The sequence below is a fragment of the Lissotriton vulgaris genome, chromosome 11 (assembly GCF_964263255.1).
Source record: "Lissotriton vulgaris chromosome 11, aLisVul1.2, whole genome shotgun sequence".
NCBI classification, from domain to species: domain Eukaryota; kingdom Metazoa; phylum Chordata; class Amphibia; order Caudata; family Salamandridae; genus Lissotriton; species Lissotriton vulgaris.
The window spans coordinates 673075855-673095061 of NC_141699.1; positions in this window are offsets into that span (position 1 = coordinate 673075855).

Consider the following 19207-nt stretch of genomic DNA (forward strand, 5'->3'; position numbering starts at 1 on the left):
CAGGGCTTAAATATCTACTCCATCCAGGGAAACTAAAGTAGCCTCAGTGTATACTCTGGCCTCTGCAGAGTACACTTCCACCCCCACTCTATGCTAGCCAATCCCTTGGATTGTTCACCACTTGGAGACATTTTGGAGCATGCTGCATCTCATCTCTTGTGCCCTTCCCGATGACAGCCCTGACACAACCCAGAAGCCTTTGCTGGGTTCCAGTTCTTACCCTGATACCCTTTGCCTTTGGTCTACTAGAAGTCTCAGAGCCCACCCTCATGAAAACATTGGGGGCTTTTTGAGAACTCCTTCTTTTAAACATTGTATTTGCACAACTCCCTGCTGGGAAGTCTGAGTATCCGTTTTCTGCTCAATCTCACCATTGGTCTTCCTGAACACCCTGGCTCTCTGTGACCCATTTGTCAGCTATTCTCCCCAGCTTACTGGTAGAAGACAACTTGGAATCCACCAAATGCTGATGCAATTTCTCCGTTGTACAATTAGTCACAATGTGCTCCTTTATAATTAAATTATAAAACCCACCATAATTGTCTCCCTCATTGCTTTTTATCCAGCCTTCTAGTGCTCTGACTGAAGAGTCCACAAAGTCAATCACATCTCGTTCTGACCTTTATGGTTGTCCCTACACTTCAATCTGTATTCCTCAGTAGTGTGTCCAAATCCTTCTATTGAGATCATATACAGATAGGACTCAGTCACATCCTCATTAGGGGTCAGTAGTTTATCTCTGCCCTTCACTGAGAATAACTCCCACAGTAGTTAGCCCCCGTGCTGGTGATCTATTTTTCTCATTATGCAGGGCCTCTCAGCAGCTGTAAACCACTTGTCAATATAATCTCCATCACTAAACTTGGTGGCAATCCATTTGGGGATCTTACGGTCAAAATAGTCCTCCTTCTCCCTGTTAACGTTGCTGCCACCATTTTCTTTGGGCTTCAAGCCCATCTTGACCCTTCTTTCTTCAAGGGCTAGTCTCCTTTCATTGAGTTCAATCTTCTAGTCAGAGGAGATAAAGCTCTTCCTAAAGACTTACTACCACCTACCTTACCAGTAGGGGGTCTGCTAGAATGACTATATACTATACCAGAAAAGAAGTATAGTGTGCACTGAGTTCAGTGAGTCCCCAAAGGTATGGCAGAGGTTAAAGTAGATAATACCTTACTCTCAATTGTGAGGTAGCTGAGCTGAGCAAAGGTTTATCAGAGGGAAGTGTGAATGCATTTTTGTACACACTCATACAAGACAGGAACAAGCACTTAATGACTAACTCCAGATCAATGTTTTGCAAAAATATCACTGTAGTTACTTTTATTTTTAGGAACTAAGTTGAACTCAGTTACAGGCAAGTAATACTTTTCAGAACAGCACTAGAAATGCTTTTATGGTCTTGGAAATACTTTGGTCTTCTCAATCTGACACAGTAACATTTAGCACTTGAAAACGGATAGACAGTCGTAGGTAATAGATAGAATGCAATGCAAGCCTAAGGAAGGAGGCGATCCACTCAGCAGGTAAGTACACGACTTACGTTGCCAGTCCTCGAGGGTTAGTCTGACCCTAGGCAAGGGTCAGTTTGAGCTGGGCCCTGCACTACCAGCGGCACTGAGGCAGCCAGGTGCAAAGTTCAGTATCTACACTGCGGTGGTCGATACAGACAATGATGTTTGCTCTTGCGGTCAACGGAGAACAATGGGGGTAAATGGGAGTCAGTGGGCCGCCAACACCGGAACCGTTGCGGTCGTCGTCAGCGAGTCACTCTTGGTTGAAGGGAGGGACCGTCAGCTCAGCAGGGCAGGGGAGATGTGATCGAACCGTTTGAGGTCAGTAATAAGCCTAGCGGCCAGGTTCAGAACAGATTTGATTGGGGCTAGGTGGGCTTTAGGGGTTCCATTGAGGATGGCGTTACCATAGTCGATTTTCGACAAGACCAGCAATTGGACGACTAACGTAAAGTCACCTGCAGGAATGAAGGGTTTTATTTTCTTGAGGTAATGGAGTGTGAAGAGAGCTCTTTTGGCTGAATTTTTTATGTGGGGGATAAGAGTAAGGTTCTGGTCAATGTTAAAACCGAGGGATTTAACTGAGTATGATATAGTGAGAGAGCAGTTGAGTGCGGTAAGGTCAGAGATCCGGGATAGAATGGGGAGCGAGTTGTTCTTAGGGGAGAAAAGAATGATTTCGGTCTTTTTTGGGTTGAGTTTGAGGTGGTTGTAGTGGAACCAGGATTGAATCTAACTCAAGGCATCATTGAGGTGAAGAACATCCGAGCTGGATTGAATCTTATTCTAAAGTTGGGTGTCATCGGCGTATAGGCTGTAATTGATTTTTGCTTCACCCCTCAGAAGCTATCCTGGCTGCTGAGGTGTGAAACCACGAAACTAGTCCGAGGATGCTTGTTTCCGGTCCAGGGAAGACCTGGCTTGGCAGTTCGGGCTGGACTGTTCCCATGAGGCACAGGGTAAAGACTGATTTGCATATGGCCAGGTCTAAACTGGGGTGGCATGGTGAGCAAAAGAATGATGGATTTAACCCATAGTGCGGTCACATTCCGACATTTCCTCAAACAGCCAATCGGAAGCCAGCCGGAATGACTGGCCTGTTTCAACTCTAACCGGCTGAATCAAAATTAGTCGGTCAGAATTGTAACCGAAGATATTGGTCGTAAGGCCTCCAACCAGAGGAACGAGGCCTTCGACTGATATCGTAATGGGCCCCTTAGTGTTGAGTTGTTATGCTTTTTGTGTTTATATTAAATGCTATTTATCAGAAAAGCCAGAATTTGACTGGGCAATCTGCTATTGCAGTTACTACATGCATTTCAAGTCTGGAGGCTGTGTATGCAGCTACCTCCCTCTGAAGAGCCTAAAAGCCTCAGACTGTTTGAACTGCAGTACCTCTGAGAGCTAAGTGCTGATGAAGTACTTGTTCCAGTTGCTGAGTACCCATACTAGGTCAGGCGAAAGGATATCAGAAGTAAAAGGCCACAACTCCCATGGCTGGACCCAGTAACCACTACTTGTCCCAAGTCCCTCTGATAGGAGTTCTGACATTTACCCAGATACATGTGAAGTACTGAACTTAATTTGTAAAAAGATTATAAGAATAAATGCAGTGGCTCAATGTTTTTCTTAGCGGCCCACCGTACGGTGGAGTTGCTGAATACCAATACTGACTGGTCTTGTTTTCAGCTTATTGGGATGGAAAATTCCCTATAAATGGGAATGGACATGTACCCCTGCCCCGAGTGCCCCCATCTGTAATAGTGTCTGGATCCCTGGTGCTGATTTTTGTTGTCAAGGGTGAACATGGAGCATGTGTATGCGCCATGACATAGGCCTGTCTTATGGATAGTGGTCTTGTTGAACCAGGAAGAGCACCCAAAGCACTACTTTCACTGTGGTGAAATACTACTGTCTTTGCCAGGAGGTAAGCATCACAAGTGCGTTGGTGGGAGTATACAGCGTAGTGATCAATGGAAGTGAATAGACCCTTTAATCTGTGTCACTGGAGTGAGGCCTACAGGCTCACATATGTAAAGTTCCACTGCTGTGTGCTTAATTCACCTTTGGCCTAAATCAGGTTTAGCTGTTGTGCTATGCAGTGTGCGTGTGTGGTATATGCACTTGCTGGGTGTATGTGTGCCTCTGAATGGTAACATACATGGAAGATGTAGTGCTGTGCAGTGTGTGCATTATATGTGTGTGCTGTGTGTATGCGTGCCTGCACATGGTACAATACATAAAACATTTTGATTTCCCTTTTGGAAGACCCAGGGATGACTGGAGGAGCACGAGGAGGTAGAAAAATCCCCCCAGACACAGTTGCTGATGCTGCATTACTCTTCAGTACACTTCAAAGGATGCTTTTTTATTCAGAGAGAGGTCACTGGAAAGGGGTCAGGCACATCTCAGGAAGACGATGTGGCTGATAAAAGAATCATGAGATGTAGGGCTGAGGCTAGGGGAGCCTGTTGATGCATACATCACTGTGGCTGACATCCAGGTGTGAATCACTACTCACTACCATGGCCTGAGTTTTGGGGCTACAAGATTTGGAGTTGCCACTACTGTCAAAGACTGCTTTCTTGAAGGAAGGGCAGGGCAGAGGACAGAACACTTCAAATGAAAGCAGACCCACGAGATAAACTTCAAAGACCCAGACCCTAAATCACGCTTGGTGTCTAAAAATGGCCTATAAGAAGGGGAGCTGCCAGTTGGACTGTACAAGGATGAGAAGCTCTGCAAGAGTTCTAACTGTGACCAGGACTGAAGACTAAGGCCTACCAGTCTCCCACCTGGGTGAGGGGACATCCCCCAGGGAATCCATGACTGCCTACCCCTGGAGCTTGGAATACATCCTTTGGAGCCTCCAAGCCCATCAGGGAGGCACTCTCACAGGCTCCGATCATGCAGATCCAGCAGTTGGAGGTAATGGCTAATTGTTGGGCCCGTGACATCGTGAGCAAGAGGCCTCAACACCACAGTTGGGCCCATTAGATCTGGCTTGCCTGGTGGCCCTCTGTACTGACAACCCTTATATGTCTTTTACCATCAATTACACGTATTGTCTCTTTAGCTACTTCATATTCTTTTTCATCCCTGCTTTCTAAGTGCACCACAGTTTTCCGATCTTTCTATTCCTCCTACTTAGACCCTTTTCTGCTTTTCTTTAACTTGCTTTGGTCAAAGTTTGATTGATAACAAATAAGTGAAGGTCCCCCAAAATGAGTGCTGATTCTCTCCAACAGCTACCTCCTCAAATTAAGCACTGCACCAAGCTCCTCTAAGCTTAGGTCGTAGAAAGAAGGGAGTCGAAAGTTAACATCAGCTCGGTGCTGCTCTTCCCTCCTGCATTCAGCCCAAGACCCAGTCAGGGCGCACCTCACATTTATCAGCTTTCTGTGTTTAAAGGAGGGAAGGGTTGACAGGCCCCATTACAGCAACTTCCTTTATTTATTAGCACTGTCAGAAACTGACAAATGGCGCACAGCATCCTAATGGTTTTCGGTCTCACAGAAAAGAACCGGAAAGTGCGACCAGTTCTGGCGTTTTCCCTATCGGGAAGTGTATTGTCATTTGAGTTTTTCCACTTCATTACTTGCCTTCTGCTTTGCTGATTCTGTGACTGCACAACTCATGACACGTGCTTCTGCTGTGTGTATGTTCCTGGACCTCTCTGTGTTTAACAATTTATCAGGTAATTTTTGTAAGATCCCCTACTCTCTGCACTGAGGTAATTGCCCATGCATATGTATGTTTTCCAGGGGTATATCTTTAAATAATGGTGCTTGCGTTTCACTGATTGACTAAGTGAATGGACGCTTCTGTATCTAAGTGTGTGTATTTGTGTAGGAATGCATCGGATTATATATCTTGTTGTCTATGCTTGTGTGTAAGTGTGCTTGAATTCTCCATGTGTATACACATTGAACGTGTACCATTTACCCTACATGTCGGTGTGTATACGTGGCTTCTCTGTGTGTTGCATGTTCATCTGCAATTGGATGTGCAGTTATAGAACGAGATATGTGCTTGTGGCACCTTTGGAACCTGGGGATTCAGGTTGGAATCATAGCCTCAGTGCTAGACCCATCATTGTGTGATCTGTGCCCAGGGTCGGATTGGGATCACAATTTGGCCCGGGCACTGACGAAAAAAGTGGTCCATATTCAAGGGGGGTGGCCCACAATTAAGGGGCGTGGCCCACATTCAAGGGGCTTGCCCTTTTATGGAACACCATTTGGTTACTCTTTGGGGTCTAATTTGTAGAGAAATATTTAGTAAATTAAGCCTTTTAAAGCTTACAGAGCAAGTAACATTGGTAAAGATTAGGAGCACTGCAGTTCTGATAACTAAATACTTACTTGCAGTCTTAACGCCCTGCACAAGGTCGTTAGATACTCTTTCCCAACCAGCTATGTCCTAGACTCTAATCATCACATAAATCAGAAATCTAGCACAAAGTCAAGGAGAAAGGCTAAGACTGGAATCTCTGGGAATAGAACATGTAATAACAAAAGTAAGAATTCACAAACAAGGAAAAGGCAGTCTAGGGTGTAAAGAATGTTGGAAAATTTATCTGTACAATCTAGTCATAAATGTATTTCACAACCAGCAGGTGATGTCCATATACAAAAAACACAGTTCTATTTATGAGTAACAATTACAGTACACATGATCCGATTTTTTATTAAAGGGCCTGGGCGATGAAGTGATCTGCCCAGAATCACAGGTTGTTGAGCAGACGCTGGGACTCAAACTTGAATCCCGTTCTCAGCAACTATGGCTTCAGGCCACATATGCATGCCTATGCACAGACAAGAGACGTTTTAAGGCATGGGCAATGTGGGCTCTGGCCCAGGGCCCCAGCCTTTCAGGGAGCCCCATAAGAGAGCCAGCTCTGTTCTGCAGATAATCTTGCCCTAATGACCATGCATACTCCTTAAACAGATTGTTTTAAATACCATTTTTTCAAATTTATTTTTAATATGGGCGATGAGTAAGAACCTATCGCAGAGATTTAGCAGAAAAATGTGTTTATGTTTCATGCAACAGCCATAAAAAAATGTCTTTTAGATCAAACAGGCCATCACATATGAGAAATAGGAGAATGTCACTGAGATTATTTTCAGTAATTTTAGTGAGCTGCTACTGTGTTGTAATATTGAAAATAAACGTCAATGTCCTTGAATATTAGATGTAAATACATCAAGAATTTGGACAAATATGGTAGTGCTCTGTCCAGTGACCAGCTGAAAGAGGGCATCAAAGAGCAGAAATTGGTTTATAAATTCAAATCTGTTCCGAACAGGGGCCCAAAAATATGTTTGGCCCAGGGCCCCCAAAATCCTTAAGATGTTTGGCACAGACAAGGAATGAAAGTGAGAGGATACTCTTCGTGCACAGGACACAGGGCCAAGGTGACAATGGCCTATATGCTGAGCAACTAAAAAAACAGCAAGGCCCCTTTCTATCACAAAATTATTCGAGCCCTCCAGGGAAGGAGCACCTAATAAGCAGGAAGCCCCTGCTATTACTAACCTACTCAGCCCTCCCTAGACCTTCAGCTCAGGAGCATATGAACAGCAGTAAGGCCCCTGCAATTAGTACATTAAAAATTAATCATCCATCCCCAGCCCTCTAGGCCTCAGGGCAATGTCCTGGCAGGGGAGCACAAAACACAGCTGCGGGGTCATCCATGGTAGCCAGGGGGAGGCTGAGGTGAAGATGGTGCAAGTTGCAAAAATCACCTGGCCCCCACAGTGAGACCCATTCTTCCTCGCCCACTATGCCCTGAATGTAAAGGGCTGTGGGCAAGTTGTTAAAACTAACACTGTTTATGTGCTGCGTGAGCCCCTGGGGGCCGAGGTGAAAATGGCTCAAAGGTCTGGCCAACACCTGGCCCCCAGGGAGGCCAATTTTTGCAAACAATCATCCCCTCCCCAGCCACCCTCAGCGTGATTGCTTTGCAGGGCAGGGGGTGAAGGAGAGGCCACAGCGGATAATCGCTGTACGGCCGCACAGCGAGGCTGCTTTCATTTCTCTGTCTCTGTCTCCGTGCCCTCTGTGGGCAGTTTTTTTCCCTCCCCTTTCCTAGTCCACAGAGAGCACGAAGACAGAGACAGAGAAATGAATGCAGCTTCACTGTGCGGCTGGGAAAGGGAAAAAAAACGGCCCACAGAGGGCTCAGAGACACTGGCCCTTCGGCACATGCTAGGACATCTAAGAATTTGTGTGAACAATCAAGTCAGACCAGTGATCAAGAAGGAATAATCAAAAGATTAACAGTTTTTATAAAACGTATATTTTTTATCAATATTTTTAAAAATCATATTGTGAATGACCAAAAAGTCAAACCATATGATGGGTATTAAAAATTCCTTGGTTACATACAATTCTAATAAACAAATAGCATAAAACTCATATTCAATACAGTGAAATTTATAGACAAAAACATATATTTAATAACTCAGGTATTGAAAAAAGCATAAAAACTAGAGTTTTTATGCTTTAATACCCATCATATGGTTTGACTTTTTGGTCATTCACAATATGATTTTTAAATATATTGATTAAAAATATACGTTTTATAAAAACTGTTAATCTTTTGATTATTCCTTCTTGATCACTGGTCTGACTTGATTGTTCACACAAATTCTTAGATGTCCTAGGATTTTTTCTCGCACCTGTTGCTACCCTGCCCTAGGAGTCTATTGATTTATACTACCCAGGGGGTCCTTGTTACTTTCACCTCCTTCGGCCCATGCCCGCATTGCCAATCCGCCTCTGTCTGTGCCGAAATGTGTGTAAAGTGTATTGTGTAATCCCTACCTGATGCACACAAGCTTTGGTCATCTCCCATCCCCTCATGTAATGTACGGTTCTGTGTTGCTTCTCAGCTACTTACGTGCTATATAACTATATCAAATCACCTGTGCAACCCTTGTAAAGGGTTCTTTGTAGAGGTATTTCTTCAATTTGTTCCCAAATTGCAGCAGGGTTCGGACGGTCCTAATGGAGACATAGATGCCATTCCAGATCCTGGGTGCAAAAAAGTAGAGGACTGCTGCCTTGTTTGCTCTTTTTGCACTTCTTTGACTCAAGGACATTAGTGCGCTAGCTTGTACAGAGAGCCTCTAGAGATGGGAACTTGTCATCCAGATAGGTTGGAATGCTGCTCATGAAGGCTTTGTAGATGGTTCAGCCAGTTATTGAAGATAGTGTCTGCTGGCAAGTGGAGCATTCATGGATGGTGGGGTTGATGTGGTGAGGTTCCGTGACAATCGTAAGTGGTGTTTTGGACTCGCACGAATATGGTCGAGTCTGGTATCTATGAACCGCAATTGACGAGTTTAGTGGGTGTACGCGTTTTCGCTGTGCTAGCCTAAACCGTTCATTTGTTTAGTGGGTTTCTACATCCGAGCCCACGGGTTCCATCTTAGATGCGGCATCCATTTTGTCTCTTGCCCTCAAGTAGCCAGCGAACGGACTCTGTCCGCTTCGCGACCCTGGGATCCCCAAGACTCTTGCTGAAGACACGTTTCCTTTGAAAATGTCTTTATGATGAGGGGGATGACACTGTAAGGCAGATGGCCCCGCTCGAGGCACATCTTGCCGTGTCGCTCTATTGTCTCAGCCGTGCATCTCATTAGGCACGTCCCTTTGATGCCTGTAGCTCGTGTTTCCCGATACCACCCCTTTTACACCCTTTTCCGATCTCCCCACTGTTTCTGTCTTCCTCTGCACCTGTTTCTGTTCCTTCTTCGATCTGTTTACTACCGATTGGAATGTACTAATGGTGGGAAGATGGGTTTTTACAGTTGGGAACCACCAAACGTTTCCGTACTTATGTTCCGGGCTTTGAATACATGAAAGCAACCCCTTATGGTTTTGATGATGGGAACCAAGTTGTAGACCTTTGTGTACCATGTTAACCTATGAGCCAAAACTGTATAAAAGGAGCGACCCACAGTAGCAATTCGAAGCAGGCTCCGTGAACTTACATGATTTGTACTTCTCGTGACTTCTGTGTTCCCTGCAGTAATAAACCTCGAATCTTTGACGCCGAAGGAAGTGTCCCGTGTCTCTGTCATTTGTACGCCAGAACAGGTTACCCACGAAGGTTTTAGGTGTTATCCCTGGCACCGCTGGGTCTTAGCAGAACCCAGTCCTTCAGTTGGCGCCCTCCGTGGGGCTGCATCAGTGGTACCAGTCCAAGCCCGACGATCGTGAGGAACTTCGTGTGAAATCTCCGAGGGAAGGTGCACCCCGCTTCATCGATCCTGTTGTCGAAACAAGTGGCCCGACGACTTTTCCCGCGAAGATTCCCGCCTCCTGACGGCTGCGACGGACTGCTGCCCTGACTGTAGACCTGTTTTGGCGCCTGGCGTAGACCTTGGTACAGCGAGACGACAGACGGGCCTTCCTGGTGACGCCATCGATCTTTGAGTTAAGTATTTGTGGGTCGCTCCCAGAGTCCTTAGTTGTGGGTGCTTAGTTGTTGCATGGTTCCATTGCATTTGTGGTTCTTAGTACTTGATTCTTTGTTGTGATATTTGACGTCTGCAGTCGCCAAAAACCGAGGGTTTTTGCTCTTTGCAGGGACTTTGTTAATCCTATAACCCTTGAAGTTTGTGAAACTCGGTTAGTGTGCAAGATGCCTGGCCATAGTACTTTGTTCAGTTGTTTTAGACGTTGTGGTGCGGATTCCCAATTGGAGGACTCGCGTCCGATACCTCAGATTGGAACTCCAAATTATGAGCTGTATAGCAAGCATGGGTTAGGTCCGATTACATTCAATGAGTGTTGGATGCGCTATACTAAAAATGATGGTGCCCTTAGTTGGCCACCTCATGGTAGTTTTGAGACCTCGATTCTAGATAATCTTGAAGCCAAATTGTTTAAAAGAAAATCAAGGCCGGCCATGTTTGATTCCTTTCGGTTGTGGCATAAAGAAGCCAAACAGAAAGAAATCAGACAGATTAAACGTAATCAGAGAGATGGAGTTGTTACCACGGTAAGAAAAGCAGAGCAGTTTCAGCGAGATAAGGAGGAAAAGGAAAAGGAAGTTTTTGATAGATTGCAGCGTATGTCTATAGATAAGTGCTATCCCGCTTTACCGGCGGATACGGATAAAAGGGAGGAAGGTACAGAGGACCCTTTAATGTCTTATCTTATGAAGTCACCACCTCCGTATGTACAGGGTACCACTGCTCCTGTGGTTCCCCCTGTTCCTGTTCCCCAACCAGCTCCTGTCCCTGTACTTCCAGCTGTCCCTGCTCCTCTACCTGCTTCTGTCCCTACTGCTCCTCTCCTTGTACTTCCTCATACTCCTGCTCCCGCTGCCTCTACTGTTCTGGTTTCTCCTGCTGTTCCCTCTGTTCCTGGTACTTCTCTTGTCACCCCATTAGGTTACTCTACTACCCCGTCTACTGGACGACGTGTCCCTTCTGTTGCTGCTAACTTCTTCAATTCTCTTGGTCCGATTCTTGAGTCCGCTGGTTCGGATGGTCCTCAGAGACGTAGTCAGCTTCCCGGTAGTCGGGAACGTGACTGTCTATATGATATGGTGGTAGCTTGGATGAAATATCCCCTTAGGAATCCGCCATGTGTGGTACTTGACACGTTTTCTCAGTTTAATATACCGACACAGAGGTTCGTATTTGAGGAAATGTGCAAAGCTTTGCGAGATCTAATATCAGTTGATGCATCTGAAGAAACTATGTCTGCTCTAACTAACCTTCAGCTTCAGTTTTCGAGCGGAATGGTAGTGGGCAGCAATGTTCGACGTGCTGTCGAGCAGTTGCTGTCTTTTCGTCCTTCTATAATGCCTCGAGCATTGTTTGTAGAAGACATTGAAGGACCGCTAGGAGCACCTGGTCAGTACCCCATGCGCGAAGTTCCACCGGTGTGGATGCCTGGTGATGCACAGGCTGTTCCTATTATTCCGCCACATTTTCAGAGGGTATGGATCCATCTTCCATGGAAACGATCGGAAGTTCTGCAGGTAAAGCAATCTTTGCCTGACCCTCGCAAAAATCCTGCGGGGTATTATAAAGAATTATCGCAGCTCGTGGATGCTACGATAATGAATCTTGCCGATATCGATATGCTGTTCGGTAATGTCGTACCGCAACCGGTCTGGGCAAAGATCCGGCAAGAAAACCATGCGGCAGAATTAGGTGGTGACTGGCCTGCTCTTGTGGCAGCAGACACCCGTCAAATTGGTGGGGCTAAGCCTGAACAGTTGATTACGGATCTTCCTCAGAGAATTATCACTCTTATGAAAACGCTTATGCCAGCCATGAAGGTGAATTGGGACAAACTGTCCGCTTGCAAGCAAAAGAAGGACGAGAGTGTCTCTGATTTCTTTACGAGATTTGAGGAGGCATTCATTGATCATAGTGGTCAGGATATGGGTACTGAGGGTGGACAGCGATTGTTCGTGGATAAGTTTGTCTCAAATTTGCTGCCTGACTTAAGCAACAAATTGCGTAATTCAGAAAGTGCTTGGGCTGTTTCTACTTCTGCTCAAATATTGGCCACAGCACAATATTATGAGAACAGAGAGAAAGAAGAGAATGATCGCGCTGATAAAAAGACGAAAGAGCTCAAAACAAAAGTGTTGTTGCAGCAAGCGTATCCTCCACGTTCGAATCAGAACGATTCACAACAGCGGAATAGACCGCAGTCTCAGTCGAACAGATCGCAATCTCGGAATGACTCCTCTTCTGACAGATCTTCGTTGGGGTACAATCAGTGTGCCTATTGTCGGAACAAGGGTCATCTGAAATTCGATTGTCCGGTTTTGCGTGATCGAAACAGCGGTAATTCCTCTAGAGGAGGTCGTAGCGGCCCCCAACAAGCATCACGTGGTAGAGGTCGTGGTGTTCAAACTGATCGTTCCAATAATTCTTCCGATTCTAACAATTGCTTTGATCAGCGTGGATCATCACAAAGCAGATCTGCTCAGTATAATGTAGACGATTATTACGTTGATCACAATATCGACGATAGTAATTACTAGGACAGCCATGTACAAAGAGAGGGAGTAATATCAGTTCTGGTTGATCAGAGAGGGCCTTACGTCGCAGTTGCCACCTCGGGCGTCGTTGAGCCTTTTCTGTTGGACACTGGTGCAGCGAAAAGTTCTATCATGCATTCGAAACTCCCTGGCGCACCTTTGTCTGGCTTAACAAATGTTTCAGTTGGATTCTCTGGCGCCCCTGTTAGCAATCCGGTTTCGTGCCCTTTGCCCCTTACAATTGGGCCTCGTGAGCTGCAAGCTCCGTTGATTTTGACCACTGGTTGTGGTGAAAATCTTTTGGGCCTGGATTTGCTAAAACGTCTGTATGCGACTTTGTATTGTTCTCCTGCGGGAGTAAAGCTTACGTTGGGTGAGAGAGTTATCTCTCCTATGTACTTGTCTCTCGATAAGCTTCCACTGGAATTGAGTTCTCTTCCTGCATCTTTGTGGGCAACAGGTCCCAATGATGTGGGCCTGCTTGACATCTCCCCTTATGTTGTTCACTTGAAATCTAATGTGCGTTTGCCACGTATTCCCCAGTATCGTATCTCCCTTGATGGTGAACGGGCACTGTTAGCCATCATCTACGATTTGATTGAGAAAGACGTTATCGAGGAGACTCGGGGAAACGTGTGCAATAGCCCTGTACTACCCATTTTGAAGCGCACTGATCCATCAAAACCCCCTGTTTATCGTTTTGTTATCGATTTACGGGAGGTGAATAAAATTGTGGTTCCTCAGTTCCCTGTGGTGCCCGACATCACGGCACTACTCACTCTGATTCCAGCCTCTGCATCTTGGTTCTCAGTGATCGATCTGAAAAATGCGTTTTTCAGTATACCGATTGCTGAGGAGAGTAGAGATCTTTTCGAGTTCTCTCTTGGTGGCCGCAGCTTCCGGTTTAAACGTGCTCCTCAGGGCTACTGTGAAAGTCCGTCGATATACAGTCAAGCCTTGAAGGGTCAACTTGATGCTTTTGTGTTGCCGGCCGGTGCGGCCTTAATTCAATATGTCGATGACTTATTGGTGGCTGCAGACACTCAGGACATTTGCAGAATTGCTACGGTGTCGTTGTTGCAACATCTCTGTGACTTACATCACAAGGTGTCACCTTCTAAGCTACAATATTGTTGTCAAGAAGTAACCTATCTAGGTCACTTATTGTCAAAGGAGGGAAGAAGGTTGACCCCAGAGAGAATTGCAGCGATTGCCCGAATGACTGTGCCAACAACTCAGAGAGATGTGCGTGCCTTTTTAGGTATCACGTCATACTGCAGGCAATGGATTCCAAATTTTTCATTGCTAGCGAAACCATTGGTGGCTCTTACATGCAAGGATGTTCCAACTCCTTTGCCATGGACGGAAGAATGTCAGAAAAGTTTTTCTGAACTGCGTGACGCATTGTGTTTGGCTCCTGTGTTAGGTACCCCTGACTACAGTAAGCCGTTTACACTATACGTTCATGAGAGGGAAGGTTGTGCGTTGAGTGTTTTGACGCAACAATTCGGTGGTAAGCAGCGTCCATGTGCATATTTTTCCTCGACCTTGGACCCAGTAGCAAGAGCATTGCCGAGTTGTCTGAGGGCAACAGCGGCAGCTGCGGTGTCCATCCGACAATCTGCAGGATTGGTCATGGATAATATGCTTACGGGGATGGTTCCGCATGCAGTTGACACTCTCTTGAATCGTACTAAAACTCAGCACTTGACGAGTGCAAGGTTGTCTGGGTATGAGTTGACGCTTTTGGCAAGTCACATTCAAATAAAACGTTGTAACGTCCTGAACCCGGCGACTTTGTTGCCAATCAGTATGGAATCAGATGAAGTAGCAGCTCATGACTGTTACTTACGAACTGAGGAGGAAACCAAAGGTCGTGTGGACCTGAAAAATACTCCTTTGGATAATCCCGATGGGGCTTTGTATGTGGATTGGTCGTGTTTTAAGTTGCCGAATGGTGATGTAACGACCGCGTATGCTGTAGTGACATTGAGTACGGTTGTGGAAGCTGCAAGATTGAATCAGAATTCTGCCCAGGCTGCAGAGCTGATTTCTTTGACTAGAGCGTGTGTGTTGTCGAAAGGGAAACGGGTGAATGTGTTTACCGATAGCCAATACGCTTTTGGCGTCGCGCATAGCTTTGGACGATTGTGGCGAGAGAGAGGTTTCATGACATCGCATGGCACTAAGATTCAGCATGGACAGCTTGTGAACGATCTTCTGGATGCACTTACATTGCCTGAGCAGGTGGCGATTGTTATATGTAGTGCGCATCGCAAGGTGACGGATGATGTTGGCCGTGGGAATGCGTTTGCGGATGAGACTGCTAAGGAGACTGCCCGGAACCTTAGCACGAGAATGTATGTGACGAGTTCGGTAAGGTGGCCTACAGAGACTGGTATGTGTGAGGATACCATTGAGAGTGTGAAAGCGATACAGAATGAGGCCACCGAGACTGAAAAGACGAAGTTGAAAGAGAGTACGGGAAAGTTGGATGCGAATGGTTGTTGGATTGATTTGTCGGAGCATAGGAGATGGATGTTGACCGGTTTGCGTATGTACTAGCCATTGTGACAATGGCACACGGGTTAGCACATATTAGTGCGAAAGGTATCTGCAAGTTGTTGTCCCCTGTATGGAAGAATGACGGTATCACTAAATGTGCTGAGAGACTGGTTAAGAATTGTATGATATGTATGCTGTACAACCCTGGAAAAGGAACCCCTACACCTCCTGGCCATTTTGCACCCCCTTCATGTCCCTTTGAAGTAATTCAGTTAGACTTCATCCATATGGAGCGATGCAATAACCTGAAATACGTTTTAGTTGTGGTTTGCGCATTCTCCCGATGGATTGAAGCCAACCCTCTCAAAGACAACACTGCTATGTCCACTGCGAAAATCCTACTGAAGGAATACTTTCCTCGGTACGGAATGCCACGGATTGTATGGTCTGATAACGGAAGTGAGTTTGTGGGGAGTGTGATGAAGAATGTGTGTAAGGGCCTTGGAATTACTCCAAAGTTCCATAGCACCAATCATCCTCAGTCAGCGGGTTTGGTTGAGGGTTATAATGGCACGCTCAAATTAAAGCCGGCGAAGATTCAGGCTACAACTGGTCTTTCATGGCCTGACGCTTTGCCTCTAGCTTTGTTGTCAACAAGGGCGACAGTACACTCCCGGGTAGGGCTCAGCCCCTATGAAATAGTGTTCGGCCGTCCTGCAAATGTTTGGGGGGTCCCTAGACCAAGTGTGTTCTCTGATCTTGAATACCCAATGTTGATCGATTATCTTCATGATCTGACTGCTAAACTGAGGTTAATTCACCAACAGGTCTTTGAAGCACTGCCGACGCAGATGGAGGGTCCAGGCCACCAGCTCCAGCCCGGAGACTGGGTGGTGATTCGTAATTTTGGAAGAAAAAGAAATCTCGAACCCCGCTTTACTGGACCCTACCAAGTATTACTCGCCACGAGGACTGCAGTTCGTTTGGAAGGACGTAAGCACTGGGTGCATGCCACCCACACCAAAAAGGTACCTATACCTTTATCAGCAGACTCGTGGGTGAGGAAAGGCATTGCTTCATCGGAAACAGAAGTTGCACAGACTTTCGTTCCTTTCAGCGACGCTCAACTTGTTGGAGAGCCCTCAGTGCAGCAGAAAGACATTGTTGAACACTTACCATCGAAAAACTCAAGATCTGAACAATTGACTGATCAGCAGAACTCTGTCCCTCCATCGGATCAGTTGTTTGACGAACAGACACGTCCCGGGAAAACCCGATACTTCCTGCGATCCAATACCAAGGACAAATAAAAAAGCTTTTGCTTCCCCCCTTTTTGACATTCACATTACCCCATTGATACCATTCAGTCTGAACACACTCGTATGATTTTGGTTTTTGTAAATATTGTGAGTTTGTTTCCACATGTGTTTTTGCTTCCACAGCTAGGAGATTTTGTATATACTTGTAAATAAAATACCTTGCATTCGGGTGAGCCGTAGGGCCGCGCGTGTACTTCCTTCTGGTTAGTAGGTCTTGACACTAGGTCGAAGGCCGTCGGTTCCTGGGAACTCCTGGGGATTGACTACTGCTACACAGAACGAAGTGCGTCAAGAAACGTTGCGGACGGTTTTAGAGGATGCCGTTCTCTAAGCTAGTGGATTTGGAAAAAGCTCAGGTGCAAAGATTCAAGTTGCAGCAAATTACTCGTACCAAATGCTTCATGTTTCAAGTGTTTCTTTTGTTTTTAACTGTTTCTTCGCTATTGGTGGGTGGGGTGTATTGCCTGATATTGACGTTCTTGCCTTCTGCCTCACCTACCCCTTCTCCTGAGCCTAAAACTACCTCTACTGTTTCTCCTCATTCCTTCCATATCTTACCCCAACACGAACAGGCTAGACGTGCGGAATTTATGAACAATTCCTTCATTCAGCTCCTTCATCAACATCAATTGGTGGTTAACACTACTAATTGTTGGGTGTGTGGGTTAATGCCACATACCACCGATAAGGGAATTCCGTACCTGGTCCTTCCTTATAGTTCCCAGGGTTCAGCTCGAGCATTCCAAACAATGTTTCGAAGTGCACTAGATTCCTACCCCAATCGAGAGCCACGTCCTCCGCACTTTGGTCCTGGTCCGTACCACAAGCCTTTGGCTATAGCGATCGCTGATTTAGATAGGGATATCTATGAGCCGTCGCTCATCCCAGAGGAAGAGGTGCGAGCCTATAGGGATCTGAGTGAGGCTGAGTATAGTGCGCTCGTGGGTGAAAGACAGCTTAGAAGCTCGTCTCCAATATGGATCGTACCCCACCTTGGTAATTTCTGTCTAAAAGGTCGTGGCCGAAGATCGAGAGCATATCTTGGAGAGAGTGCTTGCTCCGAGACGTATGTCTTACCGATGCTCTCTTCCCCTGTGTTTCTGACTGCCAAGGGTACGTACTTTGTTTGTCATGATCGTGCGTACACGTGGTTGCCCTCCGACTTTGCGGGCACATGTTACATTGCAAATTTGTTGCCACCGACTTTTACAGTCGCCTCCGATTACCACAAGACTCGAATTGTGAGGGGCGTGATTAGCGAAGAGGACACTGCCGGTCAAGAGGCAGGAGACTTTTTCAAGGGTTTCTTTCCGTTTTGGGGACCTATGGTCAATAGTAGGAACCTGAGGCAGTTTACCCGAGTGGTGGAATCGACAGCTAATATCACTGCCAGTGCCCTTGGTAACATTACGGCAGAACTTCAGGCGGATAGGCTCATGACGTTACAAAACCGTATGGTTTTAGACGTTGTTTTAGCAGATCGAGGTGGAGTATGTAAGGTGATCCATTCGAGCTGCTGTATTTTCATTCCAGATAACGCTCCGACTGTCTATCAAGCCATTTCAAAGTTGCATAAGATCTCCGAGTCCATACACATGGACGTAGGGGATTGGACGCTACTTGGGTGGTTTTGGGGCCTAATGTCGACCTGGGGTTGGAAGATTCTGATGATCATCGGGGTTGTTGCAGCATTTCTGTTCACGTGTTGCCTTTGTGTGCAGTGTGGTCCTGCCTTATGTGGCCTCTGTGCTACGACGTGTATAAGGCAGCCGCCTGTTACCAAAGGAGCTCAGTTGGATAGAATGATGTTGCAGCAGCATCTGGATGGTCTGATGAATATCGAGTATGATTCCGACTAGTGCTTGCCTACATGAGGGCAAAAGGAGCGTCTGAGGTTCCGTGACAATCGTAAGTGGTGTTTTGGACTCGCACGAATATGGTCGAGTCTGGTATCTATGAACCGCAAATGACGAGTTTAGTGGGTGTACGCGTTTTCGCTGTGCTAGCCTAAACCGTTCGTTTGTTTCGTGGGTTTCTACATCCGAGCCCACGGGTTCCATCTTAGATGCGGCATCCATTTTGTCTCTTGCCCTCAAGTAGCCAGCGAACGGACTCTGTCCGCTTCGCGACCCTGGGATCCCCAAGACTCTTGCGGAAGACACGTTTCCTTTGAAAATGTCTTTATGATGAGGGGGATGACACTGTAAGGCAGATGGCCCCGCTCGAGGCACATCTTGCCGTGTCGCTCTATTGTCTCAGCCGTGCATCTCATTAGGCACGTCCCTTTGATGCCTGTAGCTCGTGTTTCCCGATACCACCCCTTTTACACCCTTTTCCGATCTCCCCACTGTTTCTGTCTTCCTCTGCACCTGTTTCTGTTCCTTCTTCGATCTGTTTACTACCGATTGGAATGTACTAATGGTGGGAAGATGGGTTTTTACAGTTGGGAACCACCAAACGTTTCCGTACTTATGTTCCGGGCTTTGAATACATGAAAGCAACCCCTTATGGTTTTGATGATGGGAACCAAGTTGTAGACCTTTGTGTACCATGTTAACCTATGAGCCAAAACTGTATAAAAGGAGCGACCCACAGTAGCAATTCGAAGCAGGCTCCGTGAACTTACATGATTTGTACTTCTCGTGACTTCTGTGTTCCCTGCAGTAATAAACCTCGAATCTTTGACGCCGAAGGAAGTGTCCTGTGTCTCTGTCATTTGTACGCCGGAACAGGTTACCCACGAAGGTTTTAGGTGTTATCCCTGGCACCGCTGGGTCTTAGCAGAACCCAGTCTTTCAGTGGTCATGTCTTCAGGCCCTTGATGAGGCATGCCATGGGGGTGGGGGGCA